Raw genomic sequence first — 18,141 nt, 5'->3', positions numbered from 1 at the left:
TTCTCTCCCTCTCTCTGTCCAGAGAGTATGAGAAAGGTCTTAGTACATAAGTACATAAGTAGTGCCATACTGGGAAAGACCAAAGGTCCATCTAGCCCAGCATCCTGTCACCGACAGTGGCCAATCCAGGTCAAGGGCACCTGGCACGCTCCCCAAACGTAAAAACATTCCAGACAAGTTATACCTAAAAATGCGGAATTTTTCCAAGTCCATTTAATAGCGGTCTATGGACTTGTCCTTTAGGAATCTATCTAACCCCTTTTTAAACTCCGTCAAGCTAACCGCCCGTACCACGTTCTCCGGCAACGAATTCCAGAGTCTAATTACACGTTGGGTGAAGAAAAATTTTCTCCGATTTGTTTTAAATTTACCACACTGTAGCTTCAACTCATGCCCTCTAGTCCTAGTATTTTTGGATAGCGTGAACAGTCGCTTCACATCCACCCGATCCATTCCACTCATTATTTTATACACTTCTATCATATCTCCCCTCAGCCGTCTCTTCTCCAAGCTGAAAAGCCCTAGCCTTCTCAGCCTCTCTTCATAGGAAAGTCGTCCCATCCCCACTATCATTTTCGTCGCCCTTCGCTGTACCTTTTCCAATTCTACTATATCTTTTTTGAGATACGGAGACCAGTACTGAACACAATACTCCAGGTGCGGTCGCACCATGGAGCGATACAACGGCATTATAACATCCGCACACCTGGACTCCATACCCTTCCTAATAACACCCAACATTCTATTCGCTTTCCTAGCCGCAGCAGCACACTGAGCAGAAGGTTTCAGCGTATCATCGACGACGACACCCAGATCCCTTTCTTGATCCGTAACTCCTAACGCGGAACCTTGCAAGACGTAGCTATAATTCGGGTTCCTCTTACCCACATGCATCACTTTGCACTTGTCAACATTGAACTTCATCTGCCACTTGCACGCCCATTCTCCCAGTCTCGCAAGGTCCTCCTGTAATCGTTCACATTCCTCCTGCGACTTGACGACCCTGAATAATTTTGTGTCATCGGCGAATTTAATTACCTCACTAGTTATTCCCATCTCTAGGTCATTTATAAATACATTAAAAAGCAACGGACCCAGCACAGACCCCTGCGGGACCCCACTAACTACCCTCCTCCACTTTGTTATAGGATATGCAGAGATGGAAGGGAGACCTTGCATGTTGAGTGAGTGAGAGCATGGCTTTATGCGGCTGAGTCCTGGCATGTCCAGAGAGCAGAAAGAAGCCTTTATACAGCTATGCCATGCTGACTTTAGATAAATCTAGTGAAGAGTTTATTTCCTCGTTTTTGGTTGTTATTCCAATCAATTATTTAACAGCACATTCTTACAGTATAGATCAGTTATGAACACAATTTCAGCAAAGCTGTTATTCTTATCCACCAGAAAACAATGCCAGGCTCTATAAATGGGATAAACCTGCTTACCTAGTCCAGAACAGTGGTTTCTAGAGGGCAGTTGGGCATACGTTACAGTTTCTGCAGCTCAGGCAATTCTGTTCTGAATTTAAAAAAAATAAACAAGCCACAAGGGCCATCCTTGGCTTCTGTGAGATTTACCATTAGTGTATAAATTCTGTCTCCAGCAGTCACTATTTTAATTGGTAGAGAAAAGGAACTCTGAATATCATGTTAATTAAGGGACATTTTCTAGAAATGTAGGGCATTGATTTATTTATGATTTAATTACAGAACCTTATTCCAAATTAGTTTACAAATAAGGTTAATGTGGAAACATTTTAGAAGCATACACAGCATTTACACATGTGAATAGTGAGTTTATATATACAAATAGCGCAAAGCTACCGTGGGCTACAGTACGTCCTTAATGAGCAGTTTACTTGCTCGCTAATGGCAGCTATATTCTGAAAGGGATTTTGCATTGCCGAGGTAAACATCAGAGCACAGTATATTAAAATGCATGCTTCCTTTACCATCCTTCCTACTCCTTCCATTTCCCTCTTTCTTCCCTTACCATCCTTCCTACTCCTTCCGTTTCCCTCTTCTTCCCTTACCATCCTTCCTACTCCTTCCGTTTCCCTCTATCTTCCCTTACCATCCTTCCTACTCCTTCCGTTTCCCTCTTTCTTCCCTTACCATCCTTCCTACTCCTTCCGTTTCCCTCTATCTTCCCTTACCATCCTTCCTACTCCTTTCGTTTCCTTCTATCTTCCCTTACCATCCTTCCTACTCCTTCCGTTTCCCTCTTTCTTCCCTTACCATCCTTCCTACTCCTTCCGTTTCCCTCTTTCTTCCCTTACCATCCTTCCTACTCCTTCCGTTTCCCTCTTTCTTCCCTTACCATCCTTCCTACTCCTTCCGTTTCCCTCTTTCTTCCCTTACCATCCTTCCTACTCCTTCCGTTTCCCTCTTTCTTCCCTTACCATCCTTCCTACTCCTTCCGTTTCCCTCTATCTTCCCTTACCATCCTTCCTACTCCTTCCGTTTCCCTCTTTCTTCCCTTACCATCCTTCCTACTCCTTCCGTTTCCCTCTTTCTTCCCTTACCATCCTTCCTACTCCTTCCGTTTCCCTCTTTCTTCCCTTACCATCCTTCCTACTCCTTCCGTTTCCCTCTTTTCTTCCCTTACCATCCTTCCTACTCCTTCCGTTTCCCTCTTTCTTCCCTTACCATCCTTCCCACTCCTTCCGTTTCCCTCTTTCTTCCCTTACCATCCTTCCTACTCCTTCCGTTTCCCTCTTTCTTCCCTTACCATCCTTCCTACTCCTTCCGTTTCCCTCTTTCTTCCCTTACCATCCTTCCTACTCCTTCCGTTTCCTTCTATCTTCCCTTACCATCCTTCCTACTCCTTTCGTTTCCTTCTATCTTCCCTTACCATCCTTCCTACTCCTTTCGTTTCCCTCTATCTTCCCTTACCATCCTTCCTACTCCTTTCGTTTCCCTCTTTCTTCCCTTACCATCCTTCCTACTCCTTCCGTTTCCCTCTATCTTCCCTTACCATCCTTCCTACTCCTTTCGTTTCCCTCTTTCTTCCCTTACCATCCTTCCTACTCCTTTCGTTTCCCTCTTTCTTCCCTTACCATCCTTCCTACTCCTTCCGTTTCCCTCTATCTTCCCTTACCATCCTTCCTACTCCTTCCGTTTCCCTCTATCTTCCCTTACCATCCTTCCTACTCCTTCCGTTTCCCTCTATCTTCCCTTACCATCCTTCCTACTCCTTCCGTTTCCCTCTTTCTTCCCTTACCATCCTTCCTACTCCTTCCGTTTCCTTCTATCTTCCCTTACCATCCTTACTACTCCTTAACCTTCCCTATCTCTCTCTTCCGTTTGTTACCCATCTTTGCTTGCACTTATATCAAACCATACAACTACTCGTTTACTACAATTGTAATTATTCTCCAGACTCTAAGTAAGCCGCATTGAGCCTGCAATATGTGGGAAAGTGCGGGGTACAAATGTAATAAATAAATAAATAGCTAATTAAGCTACCCTGCAGCATTCAGAGCTGTACACTGTCTACCACGGGGCTCAATGCCAGAAGCCTACTACTAGGTCTGAGGGTGGTGTAGAGCCCCCATGGTCAGCATCGGACCCATCTCCATTCCCTCTGCCCACTCCAGTACCATCCTATCCCCCTAAAACCACCCAACCTGACCACCACCACCACCCCCGTGCAATATTTTTAAAAATTCTCATGGCACATTCTGCCCCACATGACCAGCTCTCCTTTCTTCCCTTCCCTTCCCACCTACCCCACAAAAATTTAAAATGAAAAAGAAGTCCCTGGTGTCTAGAGACACCCAACTCCATTCACTCTTGCCTCAGGCGCTCTCCTTCTCAAAATGGCAGCTCCTGGCCTGCCCGGTGCATTCTAGGATAAACTGGGAATGGCCAGTTTGCTATATAAGGACATTTTTCACTTATTTGGCAACCTGGATTTTCTTTTAGCTCCAATAGCTTCCTTCACCTCACTATTTAACCATGTCAGCTGTCATTTGGCCTTCCTTCCTCCTTTTTTAATACATGGAATATGTCTGGTCTGGGCTTCCAGGATGGCATTTTTGAACAGAATCCATACTTGCTGTAAATTTTTGACCTTCACAGCTGCTTCTCTAAGTTTTTCACCATTCTTCTCATTTTATCATAGTCTCCTTTTTGAAAGTTAAATGCTAACATATTGGATCTCCTGTTTGTACTTACTCCAAAGTCAATATCAAATATGATGATCACTGTTATCAAGTGGCCCCAGCACCATTACCTCCTGCACCAGATCATACGTTCCACTAAGGACTAGGTCTAGAATGCTTCCTCCACTTGTTGGCTTCTGTACCAGCTGCTCCATAAAGCAGTCCTTGATTTCGTCAAGGAATTTTACCTCAGCATGTCCTGATGTTACATTTATCCAGTCAATATCAGGGTAATTTAAATCACTCATTATTATTGTGTTCCCCAGTTTGATATGTAAACTGCTTTGAATGTAGTTGCAAAATACCACAGAAAGGCGATATATCAAGTCCCATTTCCCCTTTCCCTTCCTTAATTTCTGATAAAATTTCTACATTTGTCTGTTCATCCTGGCCAGGTGGACGATAGTACACTCCTATCACTATCCTTTTCCCCTTTACACATGGAATTTCAATCCATAGGGATTCCAAGATGTGTTTTGTTTCCTGCAAAATTTTTAATCTATTTGATTCAAGGCCCTTCTTAATATACAATGCTGCCCCTCCACCAATTCGATCCACCCTATCACTATCATATAATTTGTACCCTGGTATGATAGTGTCCCACTGGTTATCCTCCTTCCACCAGGTCTCAGAGATGCCTATTATATCTTATTTTTCATTTAGTGCAATATATTCTAACTCTCCCATCTTATTTCTTAGGCTCCTGGCATTCGCATATAGGCATTTCAAACTATGTTTATTGTTCCTATTTACATCTTGCTCAGCAGTTGACAGACATAATTTGCAATCTTTTGTCTGCTTCTTATTTAAAATCACCTGGTCTACTATAGTCTCTATTGCAACCTCACTATCGGGATACCCTATCTTCTCTGCTTTGGTGATATTTTGAAAGATAACTTTTTCCAAACTATGCGCTTTTGAACAACTGTCAGCCTTCCCCCAGTTTCTAGTTCAAAAACTGCTCTGTCTCCTTTTTAAATGCCGTTGCCAGCAGCCTGGTCCCACCCTGGTTAAGGTGGAGCCCATCATTCCGGAATAGGCTCCCCCTTCCCCAGAGTGTTGCCCAGTTCCTAAAACTCTTCTCCCTACACCAATGCCTCATCCATGCATTGAGACTCTGGAGTTCTGCCTGTCTCTTGGGCCCTGCAAGTGGAATGGGGAGCAGTTCTTAAAATGCTACCCTATAGGTTCTAGATTTCAGCTTTCTACCTAAATATGGCTTCCTCTGTACCAAGACAGTCGGCTCCTCCCCAGCACTATCTAACATCCTATCTAGGTGATGCATGAGGTCTGCCAACTTTGCACCAGTCAGGCAAGTGACCAGGTGATCCTCGTGTCCACCAGTCACCCAGCTATCTGCTTGCCTAATAATTGAATCACCACATACAACAGCCGTTCTAACCCTTCCCTCCTGGGCAGTAGCTCCTGGAGACACATCCTCGGTGCAAGAGGATATTGCATCCCCTGGTGTGCTGGTCCTGGCTACAGGATTACTTCCAGCTGCACCAAGGTGATGCTCTCCTTTTAGAAGACCTCTCTCCTCCAAGGCAGCACAGGGGCTGCCAGATTGGAGATGGGACTTCTCTATAATGTCTCTGTAGGCCTCCTTTATGTACCCCTCTGTCTCCCTCAGCTCCCCCAAGTCTGCTACTCTAGCCTCAAGAGAATGGACTCATTCTCTAAAACCTAGGAGCTCTTTGCATCAAGCACACACATATGACCTCTCACCAACTGGGAGATAATCATACATGTGACACTCAAAGCAAAAGAATGGATAGCACCTCTCTCTTGGTTTTAGTCCTGGACGTTTTTATTTTGTTTCATTATGGCTGTAAAACGTCCAAGTGTTAGGCACGCCCTAATCCCACTTTTGAAATGCTCATGACATGCCCCCTTGTGATTTGAACGCACTTCTGATGGACTTCATAGAAAAACGTCTAAAAATAGGTTTTAAAATACTGATTTGAACGTTTTTGTGAGAAAAACGTCAAATGCTGCTTTATGCCACTTTTTAGATGTTTTCCTCTTTAGAAAATGAGCCCAATAGGTTAGAATAATAACTATATTATATGCATTAGAGGAAGCAAGGTAGCTGGAGGAAGCAACAATGACTTACAGAAGGAAGGAAGGGAGTGAACAACTGTGACAAGACAGTGATATATAGAGGAATGGTGCCATAGAGCAGTGCCCATCATCCCACAGAATGGCGGGAGTGGGGCTAGCCATAGAGAGTACCTAACTAAAATAATAGGTCTTCATTTGTCCACATTAAATTTCAAGAATGGTATGGGATTTGTGTTACAAGACGTATGAGGAGAGACTTGCTGACCTGAACATGTATACCCTGGAGGAAAGGAGAAACAGGGTTGATATGATACAGACGTTCAAATATTTGAAAGGTATTAATCCGCAAACGAACCTTTTCCGGAGATGGGAAGGCGGTAGAACTAGAGGACATGATATGAGATTGAAGGGGGGCAGACTCAAGAAAAATGTCAGGAAGTATTTTTTCACGGAGAGAGTGGTGGATACTTGGAATGCCTTCCCGCGGGAGGTGGTGGAGATGAAAACGGTAGCGGAATTCAAGCATACGTGGGATAAACATAAAGGAATCCTGTTCAGAAGGAGCTTAGCCGAGATTGGGAGGCGGTGCTGGTGTTTGGGAGGCGGGGCTAGTGCTGGGCAAGACTTCTACGGTCTGTGCCCTGAAAATGGCAGATACAAATCAAGGTAAGGTATACACAAGAAGTAGCACATATGAGTTTATCTTGTTGGGCAGACTAGATGGACCGTGCAGGTCTTTTTCTGCCATCATCTACTATGTTACTATGTTACTATCTGCCGTTTAGATGCCCAATCTCACAATCTTCTGCCGCGATAATGGCTTTGAATAGTTTTGTGTCAGCTGCGGGTTTGATTACCTCACTTGTTTCACCTTTTATCTGATCATTTACAAACATGTTAATCAGCACAGATTCCAGCACAGACCTTGGGGCACGCCATTAATGACCTTTTTCCATTGTAAAAACAGGCACACAGGCAGCCTTACCTAACATGTTTGATTTTCAAAGCATCCGCAGTGAATATTGTAAGTAGGGTTTTTCTTTGGGGCAATGTCTCCAAATGGGTTAGTTTTTGCACATACTGTAACAGTAATGAACCTCACTCCTAAGCCAGGGTATGTGGAGTATGATCTCAATCTCTCAAAGTTACTGCTGTTGCTTGCCGTACTACTTGCATTGTGCCAAAGAGCTTCCCTCTGGAGTTTACATGTATAGACACCTTATCCAGGTATGCTTGGAAATTCTTCAATCAAACCTGTGGCACCCAAGATGATGGGAAATATTTCTGTATCTTTCTGCCGCATCTTCTTCATCTGTGACTGAATTTCTTGGTACTTGAGGATCTTCTGTCTGTCCACATGATTTTCAGAATAAGCACTTGGGACCAATGCTGATCTGGTATTTTTCTCTTTTACCACTCTGTCTGGCTTCCTTGCATCCAGCTTTATATCAGTCGGGATGGAGATGTTCCAGGTTATCATAATCTCTTCATTCTCTACTGTTCTCTTAAGCTCATGGTCACAATGGTTTTCCGGTACGGTGATGTTATAATGTTTTCAAAGTTTCTAAAGAATGAGACATGTCACCTTGTTATGCCTTTCCATATTATGGGACCAGCATTGAATATCCAGGCATATACAGGAGTTAAAACATATGCGGTTAAGTGCAATAGTCAACATCTAACCACATAAGGTGAAACCCATAAAGTTAGGGTTGTGTTTTATGTGGTTAAGTGCTGAATATTGGTACTTAACCCCATAAACTCTGCAGGTGGCACAGAATGCTGCAGCTCAATTGCTTACTAGGGCAAGTAAGTTTGAGCATATTACCCCACATTTGAAAAAATTGCATTGGTTGCCCATTGCCTGATGGATTTGATTTAAACTGCTGGTATAAGTTTCTAAGGCACTGCAAGATGAGGCTTCTCATTCTGTGGTTCAAAAGTTTCAGAGGTAATGTCCTAGAAGATCCTTGCGATCGCAGGATCAAGAATGGTTGACTCTTCCCTCTATCCGCAGTATTCGACTGCAGGCTGTTCGTGTGCAGACGTGTTCAATTGTCAGATCTCAATCGTGGAACGCTTTGTCTCTTTCTGTACGGCAATTGACTTCTTTGGCGGTATTTAAGAAACAGATAAAGGCTTTGCTGTTTCAGAGAGCATTTTCTGAAGCATAGTTGGTGAGGGGTTTGGGCTCCTAGATCAAGATTAAGACTCTGTTTATGTTTATTGAGTGTATTAATGGTGTTGTACGTGATTTGATTATATTTGTTTAATTGTACTCTACCCATATTTTTGGGTGGGCAGATTATAAACTTTTGTAAATAAAATAAATGTTGACTCCACCCCTGGACCGCCCACAAAATAGCCAATTTAGGCTTAGGCACTAAGGGGTGAATTCTATATGTGGTGTCAAGAAAACCTGCACTGAAAAATGTGCTACTCTACACAACATGCTTAAAGTTAGGCGCAGTTTATAGAATAACGCTTATGCCTGGGAGTCGTGGCTAAACTTAGGCTTGGCTGTTTGCACCAACTGAAATGTGGTACAAATGTCCACACAATTTACATATCCCCCTCATTCTATAGTAATGCAAGTAAATATTGGGAACGCCCCCAGTCCACCCATGACACTCCCATTTCTGAGCCTCCTTTTTGAACTCGCATGTAAAATTTAGGCACGAATCCTGTGCCTAAATCTATGCACATATATTTCAATTAAATGTAATTAGTGCCAATAATTGGTTAACAAGCCAATTATCAGCGCTAATCAGCTCATTCAATTAAATTGCATGTGTATATTGGATATGTGTCCATATTTGCGCACGCAGTTTTTCTCAAGTTTTAAGAATTCAGGGGTAACTGGGCATATCCATTAAATTGCTTGTCTGGGGCTTACTGAGCATATTTAGAAGCGAATAAAATCGCAAGGAGTCATTTCTGGCTATCTAAATCGCTTTGAGTATTGACCCCAGTACGTCTGTTTTTGCAGTTTTTCTATGCTTGCTGTGAGTCATCTCATCTATATCCCACTGTCCTGGGCTGCAAATATCAATCTCTCACCCTTAGGTTTCAGTTCATGTCTAGTCTTGATCCATGTTTAGTTCCTGAAGAAATACTTTATATTTCCCACTGTATTTGTGACTTGTTTTTCCTTCTTTAAATAGCTTTTTCTCCTGCTTTGCATATTCTGTCTGCTCCTTTCCTGTACACAGGGCTGCCAAGGCGGGGTGGGGGGGAGCAGGGAAGGCAAGATTCCCCTGGGCCTGGCCTGGTGCCAGGGTCTGTCTCTCTCCTGCTCTTGGCGGAACCCAGGTGATCGTGTCCCGACAGGAGCAGGAGAGAGAGAACTCTGGCACTGGGACCCCCTTAAAGGCTGGAGAGGAGCAGACACAGGGCTTCGGGGCCTCTGGTTTGGATGGTGGGGGTTCCCAAGCCCCGTCAGCAGAAGCCTCCCCCCCCCCCCCACCAGCGCTATTGTCCGCTGCATTGCCTGCCTTACGGCTGCTTTTCCCCTCACGTCGAGCTTGCGCGACGTGAGGGGAAAAGCAGCCACAGGGCAAGCAATGCAGCAGAGAATAGCGCTGAGGGACGGCTTCTGCTGGCGGGGCTTGGGAAACCCTGCCAGCGAAGGTATGTGGAGTTGCAGCAGGGGGTAGGGAGGTGGGGCAAAATGTGCCCTCCCCCCACTTTGGGCTCCAGCCACCCCAATTTCTGTAGTCTGGCTACGCGGCAATCCAGGTGGGGGAAGCAGCAGCGGCAGCCCTGCCTGTACATGCAAGTGGATTCTTACTCAGTTCTTCTCATCATAATGCCTGTATAAGTTCAGCGATAGAAGGAACGATGTTATGAAATCCCTGTGTTGTACGTTTATGTGTATGTTCACTACTTTAGGTCTCTTATTCGGGATAATGTGAGAAACAAATGTCATAATTAAATAAAACATCCGGTGTTGTGACCAGTAATGCACTGGGATAACCTTTCTAGGAAATAAATATGCAGAGGGCTTGATTCAGAATATTAGATATACTGCAGTGGACTGTATCAATGGCTTACAGATACATTTTTCTTTGTGATTCATTAAATGATCCCTTTTGCAATTTGCCTACGCATTCTTGATGCCCTTAGATGAAGCATCAGAGAATATTAACCTAGTTAATGTCACGAGCCCTCTTAGTCCGCACAGCCAGGGGACAATTTTTCAAGAGTCAGAGGGCGTATGTCCCTCATACACTTTTAAAATGCCAGCTTAGAAAGTGACCCAACTAGTTTTATGATCTGCTTGGGATGAGTTATGTCTTTTATGCTATGAAACATGACTTTGTGCAGTTCACACCAGATGAAAGTGGTCTAAGATGATAACCTCTCTTCTATCTGAAGAAACATTGCTGGCAATGTGGGTCTCTGTATTAGACAAGTGAGGTCTGCGGGTCACTGCATGTCAGTGCTCTGGGCCATCTCAGATTATAAAGTAAAGTCTCTTTTTACATGCATGAAGCTCTCGAATAAAGGTTAGGATGTAATATTTTTTTAGGGGGGGGGGGGCAGCTGATGTCATTAGGCTACAGGATATTTTTTTTTATTGTTGTGGTTGCTAATTAGCACAGCTTTTTTGTGTTCCTTGCTCAATTAGAATAATTAGAGTTGGCAGGGGTGTGCTGGTAAATTTTTAACAACAGGCTCTTTCTCCGGACGTAGCCAGCTCTGCGGTTGGAAGGGCCAAGGGTGGCCGGGGAGGGGGGAGCAACACTTGCCTCTCTCTCCTCCCTCCCTCCGTGCAGGCACGCTAGGCATACCTTTGCTGGCAGCCAATAAATGGACTGCCACCACTCCCAACGTCTTGCTCTGAGCAGCATGCTGGAACTTCTCTCACATGCTGGAGAAGTCCCAGCCTGCTGCTCAGAGCTGGAAACAAAGCACGGGGAGCAGCAGCAGTCTATTTACTTGGATGACAGGGCTCAGCATCCCCACCAGCAAAGTAAAACAGAAGTCAGCAAGGGGCCCAAGCCCACATTTTGGGAGTCAGTTGTTAAAGTAGCCATTGAGGGCCCTACTTTAACAACCGGATCCCAAAATTCTTAAGAACTTAACAACCGGCTCTTGCGAGCCTGTGAGAGCCTGCTCCAGCACACCACTGAGAATTGGTCTCTTTCAGCCTAAGGGGTCCTTTTTCAAAGGCGCGCTGAAAAATGGCTTGTGGTAGTGTAGGCGCGGGTTTTGGGAGTGTGCCGATCCATTTTTTTTTTAGCAAGCCTGTAAAAAAGGCCTTTTTTTTAAACATTTTTGCCAAAAATGGACGTGTGGCAAAATGACAATTGCCGCGCATCCATTTTGGGTCTGAGACCTTACCGCCAGCCATTGACCTAGAGGTAAAGACTCACGCGGTAACTGGGCGGTAATGACTTAGGCGCACCAAATGCCACTTGGCACACGTCCGTTACGCGCGCCTGAAAATAAAAAATATTTTTCAAACACATGCCAAAAATGAAGTTAGTGCAAGAGCCACGCGGTAGTCGGGTGGTAACTCCAAGATGGCACACATTGGGCGCGCGTAGTAAAAGGACCCCTAAGTTTCCACAGAATTATCGGGGAGGGGGGGGGGCTTCATCTTATTTTTATATCCTCCTTCTAAGCACATAAGCATAAGCACTACCATACTGGGAAAAGACCAAGGGTCCATCAAGCCCAGCATCCTGTCTCCGACAGCGGCCAATCCAGGCTTCAAGAACCCGGCAAAACCCAAAAAATAAAAAATAATAATAATAATTTTTAAAATAACGTTCAATGGATTTTTCCTTCAGGAATCTGTCCAAACCCCCCTTAAACTCTGTAAGGCCAGCTGCTGTCACTACATTCTCCGACAACTTAGCCCAGCTATCATAGGGACAGTCCTTAACCTGAAGCTACAAAGCTGCAGCTCCTTCAATAACTCTGTTAATGTAGACCCTAGATCTGATATCCAGGTGTCACCACTGAAGAATGGCTGGAGGCTATGCATGCTGTTTTCCTCGCATCCTCAACCCTAAACAACCAGGGGAAAGAATATGGGCACAGGATCAAAGCCGGGTCTCCTGCATGGCAACATTGCCACTGAGCTATCAGGCCAGCCTAGAATAATTGTCTAAGGATGTCACCTGACTGTTATGTAACACCTCTGATCTTTATTTGCTCACTGCAATAACTAAGGGATATTTTTTGCACTTACCATCTAGTAGAATTAAAAATTCATGCATGGTAAATGCCAAGTTTGTGCAGTAAATGTTGGGGGCATGGTCAGTCCTACCCAATATTTTCTACAAAGGGCATACATAGTAACATAGTAAATGGCGGCAGATAAAGACCTGTACGGTCAGTAGTGTGCTGGAGCAGGCTCTCACAGGCTCTCGAGAGCCGTTTGTTATGTTTTTAAGAATTTTGGGAGCCGGTTCTCCATGGCTACTTTAACAAATGGATCCCAAAATGTGGACTTGGGCCCCTCCTGAATTCTCTTTTACTTTGCTGGCGAGAGAGCCCCCTGTTAACAATTTACCAGCACACCCCTGTCGGTCCATTCAGTCTGCCCGACAAGATAAACTCATTTTACATGGTATGTGATACTTTATATGTAGACCCCAGTTTGATTTGTCCTTGCCTTTCTCAAGGCACACACCACTTACGAAATTCTATAAGTGAGCACCTCTATTTAGGTACCTAGAGACCATATGGTAGGGGCCTATTCTATAACAGAACCAAGGCACCTAGGTTCCATTGGAGTGGAGGAGTAGCCTAGTGGTCAGTGCAGCGAACTGTGATCCTGGGGAACTGGGTTCAATTCCCACTGCAGCTCCTTGTGACTCTGGGCAAGTCGCTTTTACAGGCATTAGTGTCTATGCTCCGTTTCAGATAGCACCAGCGGTTTTGTGCTTATTCTTTCTACCCCGTGTAATTTTGGAGGAACATCTGTATACGCCAATTTGAAGACCCCTGAGGAAGGCCTTTTTTGGCCGAAACACGGACCGTGTAAGGTCCTATTAAAACTATTTTGGTTCTCTTACTACTTGTGGTCTTCAGTCTGGTCTTTTTGGTTTCTTCCACTCTTCTTGTGGTTCCAAGTCGCTTAACTTTCCATTGCCCCAGGTATAAATAAGTGCCTGTATATATGTAAACCACTTTGAATGTAGTTGCAAAAACCACAGACAGGCAGTATATCAAGTCCCAGTCCCTTTCCCATTATAGAATATTAGCATAACCCATTATTAGTGTGCCTTCAGTTACACCAGTCCTAGTCAGTTGTATGCAGGGACATGCATAACTTACAGTATTCTTTATATTACGCATCTAAAAATGGAAGTCCTACCTACATTACCCCATGCTCCTCGGCCTGCTTCTAAATATGCACTGGGGGGGAGCCCTTTTTCAAAGGCGTGTAGGGGCATACACGCATCCAGTGTGCATCCAATCGGCATTAGCGTCTGGCTACCTTGTGCCCCTGTGGTAATTGCGAATTTGGCCCATGCAGAAAACACAAGGTAGAAAATAATTTTCTCCACTGTGGGGGTGTTCCCAGTGATAATCAGCAGTTGGAACATGCTGGATGGTTACCGTGCAGGTAATGCGCGAGTCCTTACCGCTAAGTCAACAGGTGGCGTTAAGGGTTCAGGCTGTAAATAGACACGCACTGCTTTTCATTTTGCCGCACATCAATTTCACTTTGAATGGGCTGTGTCGGCATTGCCGTAAAACTTAGTAAACAGGGGGGTTAGTCCTGGACTCAGGTGTTCAGAGTCAATGACTTTAGTCCTTCACACACTGCTCAGACCCTGTCAGTCCTGTTTGCCAAGGTAGTAGCTGTGAGCTCTTCTCTGCTGCTTAGTTAAATCAGTGGGTAGGTGTGGCTGAGGGGTCTATGTCCCTCCTCTCCTTCCCTTGCAGTTCCAACCCAGTCCCCTCAGATCTCACCCCTCCTGCAGGAGACTTCTTGGGCTGGTGGCTACTGTGCTGGATCCCAGGCTGGTAATATCTGTCCCTGCTGTGGTTTCCTGGAGGCTCTCCTTGGGCTCTGAGGACCAGTTGTCCTGCTAGAGGACTACCTCTGCTCTTCTCGGACATGGACACTGATAGCGCCCCCGCAGGCCATTTTCTTCTGCCTGAGATGCTCCCAAAGGTTTCTGTGCTTTGAGCAATGTGCCCCAGACCTTCCGCTCTTCTTGTCAAGAGATCCTCTAAAGGTACTCTCCCTGCTTGGGTTTAGCATTTCCAGCTCTTAGTAAGACTCTGTAACCACCAGTAGCAGGATTTCCCCACGAGAGGGCTATCTCCCATTCTGGCCAGAACCATCAGAGATTGTGCAGCTTGAGACAAATACCTTCCTGAAAGGCTTGAACTCGCTCAGTGAATTCCCAAAGTGCCAACAATCTCCCTTTCCCCCTAAACTCATGGGTGCAGGTTTCCAATTCCCTCATTCTGATTCAGCTCTCTCCATACACTGTGTAGGCATAGTTTTACCTACAAGCTTTATTTATTTATTTATTTCAGTACATTTATACCCCGCCTTTTGCCACAGTGTTGCAGCCCCAAAGCGGCTTACAAAGAACCAATTAAATAAATACATAACAGTTACATTTCAGTAGTTAGAGCGGGAAAACAAGATAAGAGGATAAGATAAGAAGGGAAAGGTGAGGGAGGCAAAGGTAAACGGCGAAAGTCCTGGTAGGCCAATGGGAATGATGGAGAGCCAGGTTAAACAGAGGGCTGGAGCAGGTTCTGGCAAGACGATCCTCGGACAAGCACTGGGAAAGCAGCAACAGCAAGCAGCCAGGAGAGGCAACGATCACCAGAAGCCAAGGAAACTGAAGACCAACAGCGTGGATTTCAAAATGGAGAATCAAACAGTCCTCCTCCTCAGCTCCAACTGTCGGGACCCTCCAAGCCAGGACAGCAAAGGCGATGAAGATCAGGGAGGAGGCAGCCGCAGCAAACATACAGCGGACCAAGGCTCCTTGGACCGAAACAAGCTGAAGACAGTAGATGATCCAAAGCCAGACGTTGACGGATTTCCCAGGGGCCCTCAAGATCTGCAGAGCAGGCCACATGAGCAGAAGGAATGCTAGTTCAAATCTTTCTTCAAAACAGCAACGGGAAGGAGCTGTCCTGCAGCCACACCCATGCATCGCATTGCGGGGAACCGATCCCAACGTTTCTGCACCCATCGCCAGGCCAACGACGAAAGCCAGTGCGCAGCCGGACCGCCGACACCGCAGGCAAGGGCGAAAAACTGCGTCCCTCCCCCCCCCCCCCCCCCCCCCCCGGAGCCTCAGGCCAAAACAAGCGCCGAGGAGACACGCAGACCACAGCGACACCCATCGAAGCCGGGTTGCACAAAATTGGGCCAGCGATCAGGTAGGCAACGGGCCAGCTCCACGATGTTAGCTGGAGCTAACAGTGTTTCAGCCCGTTACCCAGCGGCCATCTTTATTCCCTTCAGTTAATTAAACCCCTCAAAATATGTGGAAATGCTCCCATCCACCTGTCTGTCTCTATTTACATGCAGGCAAAGCTCTGAAACACATCCCCCCTCCTGCAAAATATAACAAAGCTCAGCCACATTCTTGGGCAACTCTACTAAGCAAACAAACTGACAGTTCACCTTAGAAAGAATAATCCTGTTTGTGTTTTAAAAGCACTTTACCAGATTTCTTCTCTCTCTCCTTATTTCTCATTCAAAACCCTCCCACTGAGGGGTGGGGGGGGGGGGGGGGTAACCAACATGAAAAAAAAATGGAAAAGAAAGGAAACACCAAAGAAAACAGGAAATGACAGAAATAAAATTTTACAAAAGAGAGAATATATTCAGAATGAGGAAAGAGAATTTTATTCTAGATTTAAAGGAAGATTAGCAGGCTAGCTTTGGCAGAGGCCTTGTTTCCAGGCCTGCTCAGGCTGAGACAACCTTCCCCACTGTGCTATTTCTGTCTCTGTACCAGCCAGAGAGGAGGAGACACTGCACAGCTCTTGCTCTGGCATAAATCCACCCCTAGCTGGAGGAATCCCAGAGGATGGCTGGAAGAGAGAGGATGACCTTGAAACAGCTGCTTAAATAAAATATGAACTCTGCATGGGACTGCAGAAGCACATTTAACAAGCTGCTTGTACGTACGTTCACGGGCAAGATATGCAGAGAGCCAAGGCGGCAGAATCCAGGCAGTGCAGTGGGGACCAGTCCATCTGGAGTAAAAACAGGCTCCAATCCAGAGGAACAGTGTGATGGTACACAAGGAAAGACTACAGGAGGAGGAGGAAGGGCAAAACAGAGAAAAGAAAATAAGATGATTTTTATTGGACTAACAATATGTTCTTGATTAGCGTTCAAAGGTAATACCTTGTTCTTCAAATCAGATCTTTTCTCTGTTTTGTTTTATTTCTATTACCTTTAAAAGTGGAGTAACATGGCTAGCACACCACTTTACTGGTACAGAGAGAAATGAGTACATGGCATTACTTATGTACTTATGTAAGTACATAAGTAATGCCATACTGGGAAAAGACCAAGGGTCCATCGAGCCCAGCATCCTGTCCACGACAGCAGCCAATCCAGGCCAAGGGCACCTGGCAAGCTTCCCAAACGTACAAACATTCTATACATGTTATTCCTGGAATTTTGGAGTTTTCCAAGTCCGTTTAGTAGCGGTTTATGGACTTGTCCTTTAGGAAACCGTCCAACCCCTTTTTAAACTCTGCTAAGCTAACCGCCTTCACCACTTTCTCCGGCAACGAATTCCAGAGTTTAATTACACGTTGGGTGAAGAAAACTTTTCTCCGATTTGTTATAAATTTACTACACTTTAGTTTCATTGCATGCCCCCTAGTCCTAGTATTTTTGGACAGCGTGAACAGACGCTTCACATCCACCTGTTCCACTCCACTCATTATTTTATATACCTCTATCATGTCTCCCCTCAGCCGTCTCTTCTCCAAGCTGAATAGCCCTAGCCTCCTTAGTCTTTCTTCATAGGGAAGTCGTCCCATCCCCGCTATCATTTTAGTCGCCCTTCGCTGCACCTTTTCCAATTCTACTATATCTTTCTTGAGATGCGGCGGCCAGAGGGAGGGACAGACCCCTCACCATCCTCCACAGAGAGAAAGATAAGTCCAGGGATAGATTTCTAATCCAATTCCCAGCAAGAGAAATCAGGGATAGACCCCTCATCTCTGCCCCAGAGAGAGAGAGAGAACTCAAGCATGAACCCTTATATTGCTAAGGTCATGTTGTAGTATATAAACTGATCGAAACTGATGCAAACCCACTTTTTTTTTTTTTTTTGAAACACTAGCTGGTCTCACACATTAGCAGAGATTAATTGCCAGAAATCTTCCACTTGCTAGCATTCTCAGTCTCTCACAATATGCCCGATTGCACCCTTCCTACCCCGTAAACTCATCTGTGAAGCTGGGTGTCACTGCTACTATGGAATAACGCCATTTGCAGAAGGATTGTAAGCCCCTAATGACCGCAGCAGCTCCCCCATGGCACAAGTCTCTTTTTCTGAGAGCAGAGCTTCGCCAACTTGTCTTAGGGACCCTAAAGCCAATTTTCAGGATATCCAAAATGAGTATGTGGGATAAATCTGCATGCATTGGAGACCTAGCATATGCAAATTTATCACATGTTATTCATTGTGAATACCCTGAAAACCTAACTGACTGGGGGGGGGGGGGTCCCCTGTATAAGGGCAATTCTGAGCAGGAGCTGGAGGGCTGCCAGCGGGACTCCTTAGCAGACCTGCCAAGTTTTGTGAGTCATCTCCCGCCAGAGTGCCGGCATCTCCCGCTGAATAGCCCCATTTCCACTTTCCAGGGACAGCAGGAAATGCCTTCATTAAACGTCATCTCCTGCTGCCGCTGATCTCGCAGCAGCAGGAAATGATGTTTTACAAGGT

The sequence above is a fragment of the Microcaecilia unicolor genome, chromosome 13 (genome assembly GCF_901765095.1).
Source record: "Microcaecilia unicolor chromosome 13, aMicUni1.1, whole genome shotgun sequence".
Lineage (NCBI taxonomy): Eukaryota > Metazoa > Chordata > Amphibia > Gymnophiona > Siphonopidae > Microcaecilia > Microcaecilia unicolor.
The sequence above is the reverse complement of the archived record's forward strand: the minus strand, read 5'-3'. Positions refer to the sequence as shown.